This window comes from Anas platyrhynchos, chromosome 2, assembly GCF_047663525.1.
Source record: "Anas platyrhynchos isolate ZD024472 breed Pekin duck chromosome 2, IASCAAS_PekinDuck_T2T, whole genome shotgun sequence".
NCBI classification, from domain to species: Eukaryota; Metazoa; Chordata; class Aves; order Anseriformes; family Anatidae; genus Anas; species Anas platyrhynchos.
Genome location: NC_092588.1, coordinates 20854118 through 20866998, shown reverse-complemented (window position 1 = coordinate 20866998; position 12881 = coordinate 20854118). Strand labels below are relative to the sequence as shown.

The window sequence follows — 12881 nt, the reverse complement described above, 5'->3', positions numbered from 1 at the left end:
TGAGCTCCTACCTGTTATTAGCAGGCTGCAGTGGGTTTTAGCATCGCCATGCTCCTCTGACTTCTGCAAAAGAGGGGAGCTTTTCGTCTCTCACCATTACCTTTGCACAACTGTCATCCGAGAAGCAAAACTGTACAATTCTGCTTCTCTCCTAACCTTGGTTTTGTGGGTCTCCCACTCACACAAACCATGAATAGTTTCGGTGCTAATGCAACAGTCAGGGCACACACAGCATCTCTGTGACTGCAGTGTGGTTTTTGAGAATTCAATTCCTTTTCTCTCTCTCTACTTCCTCCTCTCTTTTTTTCCCTCCCCTCCTCTGCTTTTCTTTCCTGCAAAGTAACAGGACGACCAGCGAGTTGTCTGAAAACGTTTCTTATGTTGCTTTATTTAAAAAAATAAATGATTTTTTTTTTTTTTTAATTATTATTATTATTTTTAAGCTAGCCTTCTTTCTGTAGCGGTAGAATCTGTACTGAGTAGCAAAAACCCTCGTGGCCCTCTTAGCAATAGTAGATACAATTTGGTGTCCTTCTCTCAGAGAAAGCCAATCTGTTTGGGAAGAGAGTAAAGAAAGAGGAAAATGCCCTAACTGTTGCAGAACTAGCCTACCTTGATACACAATCCCAAACTGCTGCTTTTCTTTTAGAACATTATAGAGTGTTTTAATTAAACACATAATATTTTTGTTGTTGTTTATATTTGTTGCATTTCAGTGTAACCAGCACTTGCTATTTGATTTTCCTTCACTCGTAGAAGAATGAGCTTAGAGAAGTCTTGATAGTCACTGCTGATACTCGGTATCTTTGAAATGAAATTTGGCCTTCCACTGCAGTGTTACACTTCTGTGTGTCACAGCTACATCTTTAGCTGTGCTAAAAGACCATTCATAATCTAAATTTATAAACAGAGATCTCAGCTGTATCAGGGTATTGAACGCTTGTATTAACCACTAGCATCAGCTAACGTTTATGGAATGAAGTGCAGTTTGGGTTTTAGCTAAATTGACCCTGAAAGAAAGTAATATCAGAAAGAAAAATGAGGATAGTAGTATTTTTGCTTTTATTTTTAATTAACGAGGCCAGTACCTTTCAGGGTTGAACATATCTTCTCAAATCACTGTTTTGTTGACCTTGCAGAAACATGAATTTTAGGGCTCGCCATGTGTACATAATCCTTAGTTGTGCTGTGCTTTTTCCTTTGGAGTCTAATTTCTCTTGCAGTGTAAATAACAGATTTTGTTTGAATTCCATATTTAAAAAATTGGTGTGTAAAGGTGAATAAGAGGCGTCTGCGGAGTGCAGCTGGGTGCATGGGCTAACATTTAATAACGGACTCTGCAAACTCCAGTTTGCAGGCTCTGGCAGCAAAGTGGTTCTGGAACCTACAGGAGGCGATTCAGTGAATGGTCTTTTGTGTTCCTGCGTTTCACCATGGCTATGTGGGCTGAAAATAAAAAATGAGAATGAATAAGTAGTACTGGCACTAATTCCTTGGCTCTTCCTTTGTGCCTCTGGAAGACACAAATAATAAAGCAATCAGTTCTGTAATGCAATGTACAAGATAAATGACAACAGAACGGCAAGATTAATAGTTCTAGTAAATGTAAACCTATTTTATTAAGTCATATTTGAGGAAAAAAATAAATGAAAAGTGAATGTAACATAATGTGACCGGGATGGCCATATTTTCATGATTAAATATTGTGCTATTAAAAGGTACTGTTTTGTTTTCTGCCTTGTCCTTGGCATAATTATTTTGCTTCTCTTTCTGCCCCTTGTTGAAGCCAAATCCGTGTTTGTCCCTTTGTCCACTCTGGAGTGTCTTTTTTGATATTATTTGCTAATTTTCTTTCTTTTGTGCACCATCATCTGATCTGAGTTCATGACTAAACTCTGGCTGGACATTAGAAGTGTTTTCAAAGATATGCTCATGGTATTCCTTCACTTAAAGACAGACCTTTTCTTCTCTAGCCTGGTTGTCTTTCTTTCCCCTTGCTCTTGCTCACCTCTCTCTTGATTTCCAACAATGCTTCAACCATTCGTAAGTCTCCTTCCAGATTTGTAGTAATGTGAGTGCTTCTCTCCCCAGCTCTGACAAATCTTAATTTTGTGCCTTTGAGTGAGAACAGGTCCCTCTGTGTTGCCTACTAACCAGAAGGAACTATTCCCTTTTAAAGGAATAAACCAGCAACCTAGTGCAGTACGGTATCATTTCACGTTAAGATGAAAATACAAATTATACGAGGTCAGTAACCTTTAACTGTAAAGCAGAGTTACAAAATCCAAGGTAATATCTGGGTATGATACGCAGTGGGTTGTGTATGTGCAACTTAATGCTCGGACCTTGCTCTGACATCTCTGCACCGTGCAGCACTGTGCCCTGCAGCCATGCCCTGGCTTTTCAGAAAGCGACAGCGGAACGTGCCCGATTCTGCAGCACTGGGCTCCTGGGAGACGGACTGGGGACCTCGGGAAGTGCATCGTGTTCAGAGAATAACAGCAGGTTTAAGTTGCTCCAGACAGTTCTCCCAATGTCTGGTTCAGTGTTTTCTCAGCTGATTCTACATGCCTGAATGGGTCCCCAGATGTAGTATATCTGCCAAATAAGTTTTTATTATGCAGTTTGCAGTAAGATAAAGCGTGAACTTTGTGCAGAAACCCATTTTCTTTGGCAGAAGGAAAACGGCAAGGCCAACAGTCCTCATGGTAATGTCTTGACAGAAAGCATTGCATTTTAGCTGCAGGTTGTTTTATTCTGTAATGACTTTCTGAAAATCTTTGGCTGAGCTTTAAATGATAGACTTCCATGATGCTCAGGAAAACAAACAAACAGAAAACTACCACTGTGGCAGAGGAGATTAAACTGGAAAGCATCAGATTTTCTGTGTAGTGGCAAATAAAGTCCAAAGCCTCAGAGGGTCATTGGATTCTAACGTACCAAATCAGTGCACAAAACCAATTTTTCTTCCAGAGGTGGATTAATTTTAATTAAACCTTGTTGACTGTGACATCAGGTCCTGGACTGACAAAAATGGGCCTTCCTCAGTTGGATCTTTATGCTCCAGTTACAACTGTGAGGAATACTCCATGCTAGAAGAGGAATCACAATTAATTTAACAATCTCACCTCTTGAATTTTAACAAGTCAACAACTCAACAGTTAGTTCATCCATTTCACCTCCTCATGATGCTGAGATAATTGGATTTTCTTTCTGAAATGGATGTGTAATGATTCATCTTCCTGTAACATTCCTTAGCAGGAAATAGGCTGAGAAAGATCTCTTGAAACAAAACCAATTTAACTTGAGTTTTAGACTTCCTAAAAACAATACCTATTTTGGGTGCTTCCCATGTCTTACAGCTCAAGTAAATATGATGACTGGAGAGTTTATTTTCATTTAGAAAATATGTATGCAGATTGGAAGCAAGAAGTTGGATCTTTGAATAAAGGAAAGTTGAAAGAAAAATAATTCAATTATAACTCAGCAGGTTGGTTGCTTTGATTTTTTTTTTATTATTTTTTTTTTTAATGCAGAGATTCTTCCCTAAATGAGAACATCAATTGTAGATACTCAGAACCAATGAAGAGAGGAAGATATGTTAGTTAATGGGTAAAAGGAAAACTGTTTGCTAGATGAGCCTCTTAAAACAAACTCTGGAGTTTTGGATATTAAGGCCAGTATTAGCAGTGTCTCAACGTTTTCTCCCCAAAAAGTGTTGGATACTTTGCCGTAGTGACTGATGCACTGGCATATTATCAGGACCATTTGTTCTTAGGTACTTCTTACTCCTCCTTCAAATACCTATGGATATTTGTGAGAGAGAAAAGCATATCCTGTGTCACGTTTGTAGTTATTCACAGAAGCTGTTAGTTATTTTCAGAGTTAATCTTGGTGAAGCTGAGTAAACCAAGAGATTTCCCTCAAGACAAGCATTTTACATTTCATGCTTTTTGTGGCATAGAGGTTCTTCTCTTGGAAGCATTTGTTCCTCTATGAAAATTAAATTTATTTGGAAATCTATACCATGGTGATCACTAAGTATCCTGAAGTCTAACATTTATGAAAACAATCAATTACTAAATTAGTTTACACCCGTCCCCAAAGATTTTAACGCAATGGCCAGCACTGCCATTACTCCACTAACATAAAAGTCCAGCATTAAACTGAAGTCTCTCCAAATTAAAATATTTGCACTATTTCTTAATGCTTATAAAATGCAGGCTGTATGACACTGTCAAAGGAAATGAATTCCAGAGGTGTGTCCTCATTAGGAAAATATTCTTCTGGTATTCCAGCCAGCTGAAGATAGGAGCAACCCAGGACAGCATAAATCCTACAATGACATGAAAGGAAGATAAATTAGTCTCTTTCAACTGGTTCCCAAGATATGGAAGGCTCCAACTTTTAGCCAGTGTATTGAATTACAGCAGAAATTAATGAGCAATCCAGTGTATACACGTGTTCTCTTAGCTCCTGCTTCATAAAACAAAAAGGCTAATCTTTGTCGTTTGTAGAATGACCTATTTTCTAGTAGGCGCATATTTGTTTCCATCACAGATCTCCTGGACGCTTTGACACACAACACAAGTTTGGAGGCCTTTAAAGGTCCAAATCAGTCATCTGAAAGTAGAGGTACTGCAATAAATTCTGTAAGATATTGGCCAGGTGACTAAAAGGAATTTATAAAAATAATTAAACTCCAAATCACATGAACTGAGATACACACAACGTATATACATTTCCACAACATGACCACACCATGGGCTTCAATGTAGTTGTTACTTTCTTTTCATCGTAAGGAGCTTTATGATCACCTTGGTCAGTCAAGTAAGTGCTTGTGTATAGATCTCATCCAAAGAGTATGATCGCTTTTTATTTCACAAAGAAAATATTATTCCTGCTGGCTTTCCTTCTCTTTACCTGAGCGTGTATACTGAACTCGTTACTGTGCTATGTGCCTTTACCTTGTTGGGAATCATCAGCGTGCTGTTGTAGGATTTAATTTTTGCTGTCTGCTTTGTGCTAATCACGTCCTCTCGTAAATCACTCTAACTTAGAGTATAGGGGATATACGTGTAAGTAGTAACTGTCTGTGAGCACTGTGGAAATCAGCTCTCACCTTGAATCAGTCGTCCTGATACGAGGAGAAAAGAAAAAACGTCTGAAAACTCCTAGTGCACGCAGTTTGGCTTCTGTTTGTAATATTTTACATTACTAATCATGCATGATGCTTCTTAGCTGTATTTTAAATCACCTTTGTTTTTTCTGAGTGGTGAAAAATTCTGACTTCTTATGAAAATGACGAACAGGTTTTTTTTTGGAGCAGATGAAGATATCAATGTATAGGCATTGTTTCAAAAATCAATCACATCTCTGTTCTAGGCCAGCACCTCTTTGCCTACTGAGACACATCTCATTGGTGAGCCATCCAGAACTGCAAATGAGGCATAAAGCAGGATTCATGTACTGTAATGAGGTGCAAAGAAATAGCAATTGATTGTGAGTCAGGTGAAGGTTAAATTGGTTGAAATACACTACTCCAAACCATGCATTCTGCAAGGTGCAGCATCTACTGCGTATATTGCCTGCCGTATGAATGCGTTTTGCATTTATTCCTCTGCTTATTCAACCAGAGTATCACGGCCTACTGTTCCCTGCCAGGTAAGCCAGCTACTCCTTTAGTCAAGGAAATGAAGTCTCAGCTAGACCTTTTCTAACTCTGATTACCTGATTCTTCCATCCTCATAATACTTGTTTAATACTTTTAAAATTTAAACATACTTGCCCAGAGAGAAGCTGTGGCTGCCCCATCCCTGGAGGTACTCAAGGCCAGGCTGGATGGGGCTTTGGGCAACCTGGGCTGGGGGGAGGTGTCCCTGCCCATGGCAGGGGGTTTGGATGCGCTTTAAAGTCCCTTCCAACCCAACCCATTCTGTGATTTTATGATTCTCTATTTTATTCCATGCATTTGAATAAGCACAAATGCTAAAAGCTTAACATGTGTATCTATTTCAGTAAGCTGTCAGACACTGAATAAAGTGGGGTACTGATTATAGGTTCATTCTATGCGCCAGAATTTACAGGCATTTTCTATGGAGAAAAGCAGATGTATTTCTCCTATAGGAAGCCTTCCAGTCCTGCAGACAGGAAATAAAATTGGCAGTATGTATGAATTATTTTGGTACAAGCTAGAATCATTAAGGTTGAAAAAGTTGTTTCTACATTTATTAGAAGAATAGGTAGGTTTCTTTTTTGATTTGCCAAATGCAATTTCTGCCCCAGCAGAAAGATAGATAGAGTTAATTATTCCCTGAGTCAGAGCAATGAATTAAATAGCATGCATCACTACATTTCAGGTCATATCTATATATTTACATATATATATTTATATGGGAGATCTATGGTCAATATGAATTTTGCTGGAAAACTGGCAGATCTATGAAAAGCATGGATTATATACTGGGGCAGTGAGCTGGGTAGGAAAAAAGGAGAGTACGTGCACACCTGCATTTCTTTTCTGACATGGTGTCAGAACACAGCCAAGGCAGGAATTGATCAGATTCAGCCATAGAAATGCGGTAGGTTATATTCATACCTCCTGAATAAGGTACTTAGACAAGTGTAAGAGCACTTTATTAAACCTATTTTGGGGGCACTCAAAGAATTTTTAGTAACATGAAGTTTTACATCCCCCTCTTCCTGTCAATTGATTATTTAGGAAGAAAAAGATGGCTGGGCTCCTAAACTAGGCACATTAGGAATCCGTATTTAAGTGGAATAAATCAGAGTACTTAAGTGTCTGGGTGAATAAGATGAGGCCCTGGGGCTTTGTTGTGGACCTGAGGTAGGCAACAACATACTTAAACCTTAGTTTTCAGGATTGTTTCTATGAACGTGTCACATACTTTATAATATTTAGATACTGAAATAGAAAGTAATATTGAAATTGTATCTTGTGACTTAAAAATATAAAATAATATAGTGTTGAGTTTGAGGTTGTTGTCGGAAAGCAGGAGTAAAATCTGTTTTACTTTGAATCAATGTGATTATATGAAAATTTGAAATTAATATGAAAATACTAGAATTCAAATACTAGAACAGCATGATTCAAATGTCCGTTCAAACCCATCCTGAAACTCAAATACTTCTTTTTTGATATTATCTAATAAAAATGTACATTATATTTTATGATCTGAATATTATTGGAATCTATATGCAATTGTATATTCTATTTATATATACACATAACTTTGGTGACTAATATGTGTAATATTAGTTCATATTCACCTAGGGACAATTCATAGTGAATTTGCTAGGATTCTGAGCATGGGATAAATTACTGTAGTAAGAAAAAGAAGAAGTAATAATTTATTTTTAAAAAATGCCTTATATCATAAACACCTACAACTTTTATTATTATGATTGATAGCTGTCATTCCTGAGTCCTACACCCCTTTGAGAAAGCTTTTTGATTGAACTCACTAGATTTCCAATAGAACTTTTTGAATTTATGCTGTTCAGGGCGTGAGGAAAACTGCTGACTGCAAACTCTTTCCCTCTGCCTTGTGTTTCCAATTGGCTTGAAAAGGTAAAATGCTCGAGAGCTTTCACTCTGGCATGAGGATTTTACCATTCATGAGTTGCATGTTTTGCTCTTTCTCCAGTGTAAATTGGAAATAACTTTACTTGACATTGTGGAGTTACAGCAATAGGCCTAGATAAGACGAGAATGAGGCTTTTTATGCTGCTTTATTCCCTATTTCGGGATGTGCTCCAGCAATAGAAGCATTTTGTCACCATGCAAGTTGCATATATTGTGTGATCTTCAGAAGGGAGAGAAGGACAGAGATATGAGGAAAAAAAAAACAAAAAACAACCATAATATATATATTAAATAATAAATAATAAATAATAAAATAATAAGTATGTATAATAAATAATAAAATAATAAAAATAACTTCAAAATAATTATAATGGAAAGCGTGCCTTAATCTGAGGCTATTGATTCATTTCAAGAAGTAGACCTATTGTGGTAGAGTCCATCATCACGAATAAAGAACTGATTTTGATGATCATTTTCATATTTCCCTTGTCCAGTTTGTTTGTTTATTTCGCTCGTCTTGAAATGCGCAATTTGTGTGGTTCGTGCCAGTTCTGGATGTGTCCACACTGGGCCTAACAGCAGGATTTCCCAACCGAACATATGGCACATTTCCTATTATCTGCATAAGGAGCAAAATCAGGCTTCTCATTGTGTTAGCCGAGTTTCCAGAAATGTAGATTGTTTAACACTGAAACTGTTTGTAATGAACAACTCATTTAAACATTCAGGTTTCACAAGTCTTCATTTTTTCCTTTCATAGATTTAGGTTTTAATTAAGCCCCGGTTGGTCGAAATAAGGTGAAATCACAGCTTCCTGTTTGCAAAGTGTATTCGTGCCAAACTGTAATAAATTTGTAGGTAAAATCTCATGTTTAACTCACCATCTTTTGGAAAGGTTTAAAGCCATACTGATTGGTGGATCATGACTAATTTTGTCTTTTACTTAGGCCATGATGAGATGTAGGAAGGTGAAACAGAAATTCAGCATGTAAATTAGAGGAGTTGGCACTTTTCTGCTTAGGAAGTTTAAGGCTGATATAGACTTTCCTGTCAAGACTTGGCCTTTTGGTCTACACTTACCGACTTTATTGGGAATCTAGGTGTGTCCAGGTTAATTTTATCTTTAATTATAAAATAGACTTTTGCATGCTTTTTTCCCCCCGTGTGGTGATAACATTTAAAATATCCAGATTCCTGTAAAGGTACAAAAGGTAAACTAAGAGTTTATCTCAGTGTTTTTTCCTGAATGTAAGTAGATTCATCTTGGTGTCCTTGTAGTCATTCAGAGCATGGTGGCAAATGCTTAGGTTTGGTTTACTTTATACATGTTGAATTAGACAATAAGCACTGTTTGAAAAAGGGAGCTTTTGTATGTAGGACCTCTTCTTCTTTCTATATATGTATAGGAAGGTGAAAAGTGAGTGACAAGTGAAAAGGAGATCTCAAGTATAAGGAAGTTAAGTATGAAATAGGTAAAAAATAATTGGTGCCTTTTCCAGAACTCTTACATGAGGCTTTTAATGTGGGAATGCTGGTGGAACAGGAAACAAACTGTGGTGAGTCCTGTGTGCATGGGATACATTTAGCAGGAAGTCCAGTGGAAACTGAGAAATGAAGGGGTTAAATATAACAGAGATAGAGGGTTCCACAAGCACCACAATCCAGATAGCTTATAAACGTATCCCACATATTTCTTTTGTGATATGGTAAAGGATAACAATAGCTTAAGCACCATTTCCTATCTTGTGACTCTTCTATCAAACTTACCGTGGCAATTACGTAGCTATTCACTGTCCAATATCTACTGCCAAAGTGAGTGGGTGTTGGCTCAGCACTACCTGCCTTTTTCTCCATGAACACTGACTTCAGTCTTTTTCCTCCTCTGATGATAATGATTTTCACTCAGCTTGTTGGAATTTAACTATTTTACTATTTATGCCCCTTTTTCCAATTTGGCTGAAGTTACCCAGTGTCTTCATTTGTGGGAATAGATAGTAAGGTGAACAGCAAAAGCAGACAAACTACCCAGATTTCAAAGTCTCATATCCTTAGGTTTAAAACTTGTAGCTTAAACTAAAAGGAGAATACAGACTGCTGTTAAAAGGAGAAATGGGAGGAAGATGAAGAACTGTTTTTGGAAAGAAGGTCATTGAAAAGAATTACATGAATATTGATAGAATGCCTTGGAAATGAAAGTAAGGAAATAGGGAAATGCAGAAGGTACTGAGATAAAGATGCAGACGAGAAAAAACCCAAAGTTTTGATGGTTGGATATTCAGGTGAACACACACTTGTTTACATTACTGTACTTTGTTAGTGGATATTTTCTGTGGCAAGGTTTGATCTCTTAGTTGGAATTTCAGTATCTCCCATCTGAGATCTTTGACCTGACTAAAAGAGAATAAAATCAGTATCACTTTTCCATTCTCAATGAATGTTTAACTCAGTGAATTAAACAGTTCTTTCAATATTTAATTGTTTTATGGGAAACAGAACCGCCTCAGCAATGATAAATTCCCGTTGGATTAACCGAGAGGGGGTTCATATGGACTTTTGGGAAATACTTGAAGAAGGCGGAAGAGAAACTTGGGACTTAGTTTTCCATGTTCCCAGACACCATTCTAACCACCAGGCTTCCTGTATTAAAAACGAAGCTGCCTTGTGACTGACTGCTCAGATGCTAGCTCAAGGAGTGGATTCATTATTGCAATTCTTGAGCAGACGCTGATGCTTCCCTGCAGCCTGGATTTAGGTACTTCTGTATTTTGGGAATGGGGCCTTATTTGCTTTCCTCTCTTTGCTATTTCTGATCTTGGATACTCAGAATACTGGCTTCTGTGACTTCTGTGCTCATGCGTTTAAGTTTACGGTTGTAGATTTTGCCATAGTACTTGCAAAACTTCTCATGTGAAGCTGAACCTTTGCATATTGATGTGCTGAAATACAAATGAATGTGTATTTTACCCCAGAAGAAAGTCCGGTTACATTTCATTTGCAGTAGCTAAGTCAAATGTTCATCATATTAACGAATTAAATTTAAGTTAGTCCTATAAAATCATGCCCCATCTTGGAATACCAGTTTGCTAATTTGACCAAAAATGAGCAGTTTTATAAACAGTTAAAACTAGCCAATGTTTGAGGTCACTCTTGTTATCTTACCTGTCTGAAAAGTGTTGTTCAGGTATTTTTTCCAGTCATAATAAGAATATGTAAAACAATCCAAAACTTTTTACCTTAAGTTTTTAGATAAATGTTTGTTAAGGGCAGATAGGAGTGTAATGCAATTGATGCGTTACAGGGATTTACATATTGTTACTTATCCAGTTTTATTACTGTCTAGATGAAAAAAAATAGAGGTTTGACTTTCTGTAAAATAAAAAACCTACTCCAGCTCCCAAACTCCAAGTGGCTGAGCTCCACCATTTTATTTGATTCAGTCAAACTACTTTCATGCAATATCCAGTAAATAAGAATGGAGTTTAATCCGAATTGTATTTAATAGTATCTTTTATCACCGAATGATCTTAAATTCCTTATGAGTTTTAATGAGGTTGAACATCTTCACCTTTTGAAGCTACAACTTCCCATGAAATGATGTTCTGTGTGGCTATGATATAGAGGTGATGCCTGTAAGTAGTGTTTGAGATAACGTATTTCTACACATTGTCAACTTGCTTTGTATAATAGATTTACCTTATAAGCTTTCTAAATTCTGAGGTCAAGAGGCAGTTTAATCTTATATTTGAAATAGAAATGTATATAAGTTGAAAAATATCCATGCACACTTGAGACCTTTTCTTACAAACAAAAAGACCTTTTCTTGAGACACTTTTCTTATAAACTATAGCTGGAGGGTGTTTATTTAGATTCATCTTGGCTAGAGAAGTAGTATCTGTGTGGATCTCAGTGGGGCCTGGCTTAGTGGATACAACAATCCTTTCCCAGGCTTGCCTTGTTTTGAAATGGGCCATTTCAGTCATGTCAAAATAGTCACTTACAGTATCTGGTACTTGATATTCCTATTCCGTGTAATGTCTTTAAAGCATTTCATCCTCCTGGCTATGAAATCCGTTGTAAAAGTTGTATAGAAATGACTTTTATTACTATTTAACAGTAATTAGCAGGAATGTGTATCTATGTGTGCAGGTATAAACACAAAATATTATAATAATCAAAATCAGAGTTTAGTTAAGTCAAGCCCTCAAATGTTAGGAAATGGCAGAATTGCAAATGCTTAGGTTTAGTTTACCTTATCCATGTTGAAGTACAGAATAAGCACTGTCTGAAGTACAGAATAAGCACTGTCTGAAAAAGGGAGCTTTTGTATATAGGACCTCTTCTTCTTTCAATATATATATTGGAAGGTGACAAGTGAGTGACAAGTGAAAAGGAGACTTCAAGAATAACGAAGTTAAATATCAAATTGGTAAAAAATAATTGGTGCCTTTTCCAGAACTCTTACATGAGGCTTTTAATGTGGGAATGCTGAATATATTCTTTCTTAAACTGCGACCAAATCACTCTGCCCTTCACCACAGGAAACTTTTCTAATAGAAAAAATGCTGAAACATTTAAAAATCACTACCAGGCTTGCAGTAAGTCAACTAGTACCTGTACTGTTTTGTTCTCCAACAGTATGAGTGTGCAGGAAATAAATTGTTCTTGTGGTTCTGCAGACTTCTTTTGATTGTCAGCTCTGTTCTGGCTCTGCAAGGATGTGTGCTTCAGTGGGCACAACCCACTCTGCTCATTCTCCTTTATTCTGTCCCCTCCGACCTGCTCTTGTTATGCTTCTTGCTTCCTTCATTCTTTTCAGCCCAAACAATTACGTTTTAGTAAAAGTGTAAGTAAGGAAGGAAAAGGTTTAGGAAGAAGCCTACCGTACAGAGTGATTATAATAATACAGGCCACCTAGTAAATATGGGGAGGAATTGTCTCTTTGCCAAAAGGATCTCTGTGAGAGCAAAGAAATGTCAGGAAAGAGAGAAATTCTGTTTATTTTCCTGTCCCATATTTATTTTTTGAAATAAAAAATTAGTACTTTTCCAGTCAACAGTAACTTAAATCTTAATTAAAAATTTTAGATGTCCAAAAACGTGTATTTGCTCAAAAACCCCACATCATTATAAATGAGTTTTCTTCTAATTGTGCATATGGAGTATATGCCTTTAAAAAGTCTCTCTTTACTTTTGTCTTTTTCTCATTAAACAATATACTTAAAATGTAAGAATATTGTTTACAAGCTATCGATTCCTTACTTCAGAAGAAAATGAAA

General features: G+C 36.8%; 1 protein-coding gene across 18 annotated transcripts in view; it reads left to right on the top strand.

Moving 5' to 3' along the window:
- RIMS2 (regulating synaptic membrane exocytosis 2) overlaps positions 1-12881 on the top strand; it is a 450137-nt gene that overhangs the window by 122199 nt on the left and 315057 nt on the right. The window lies entirely within an intron of this gene.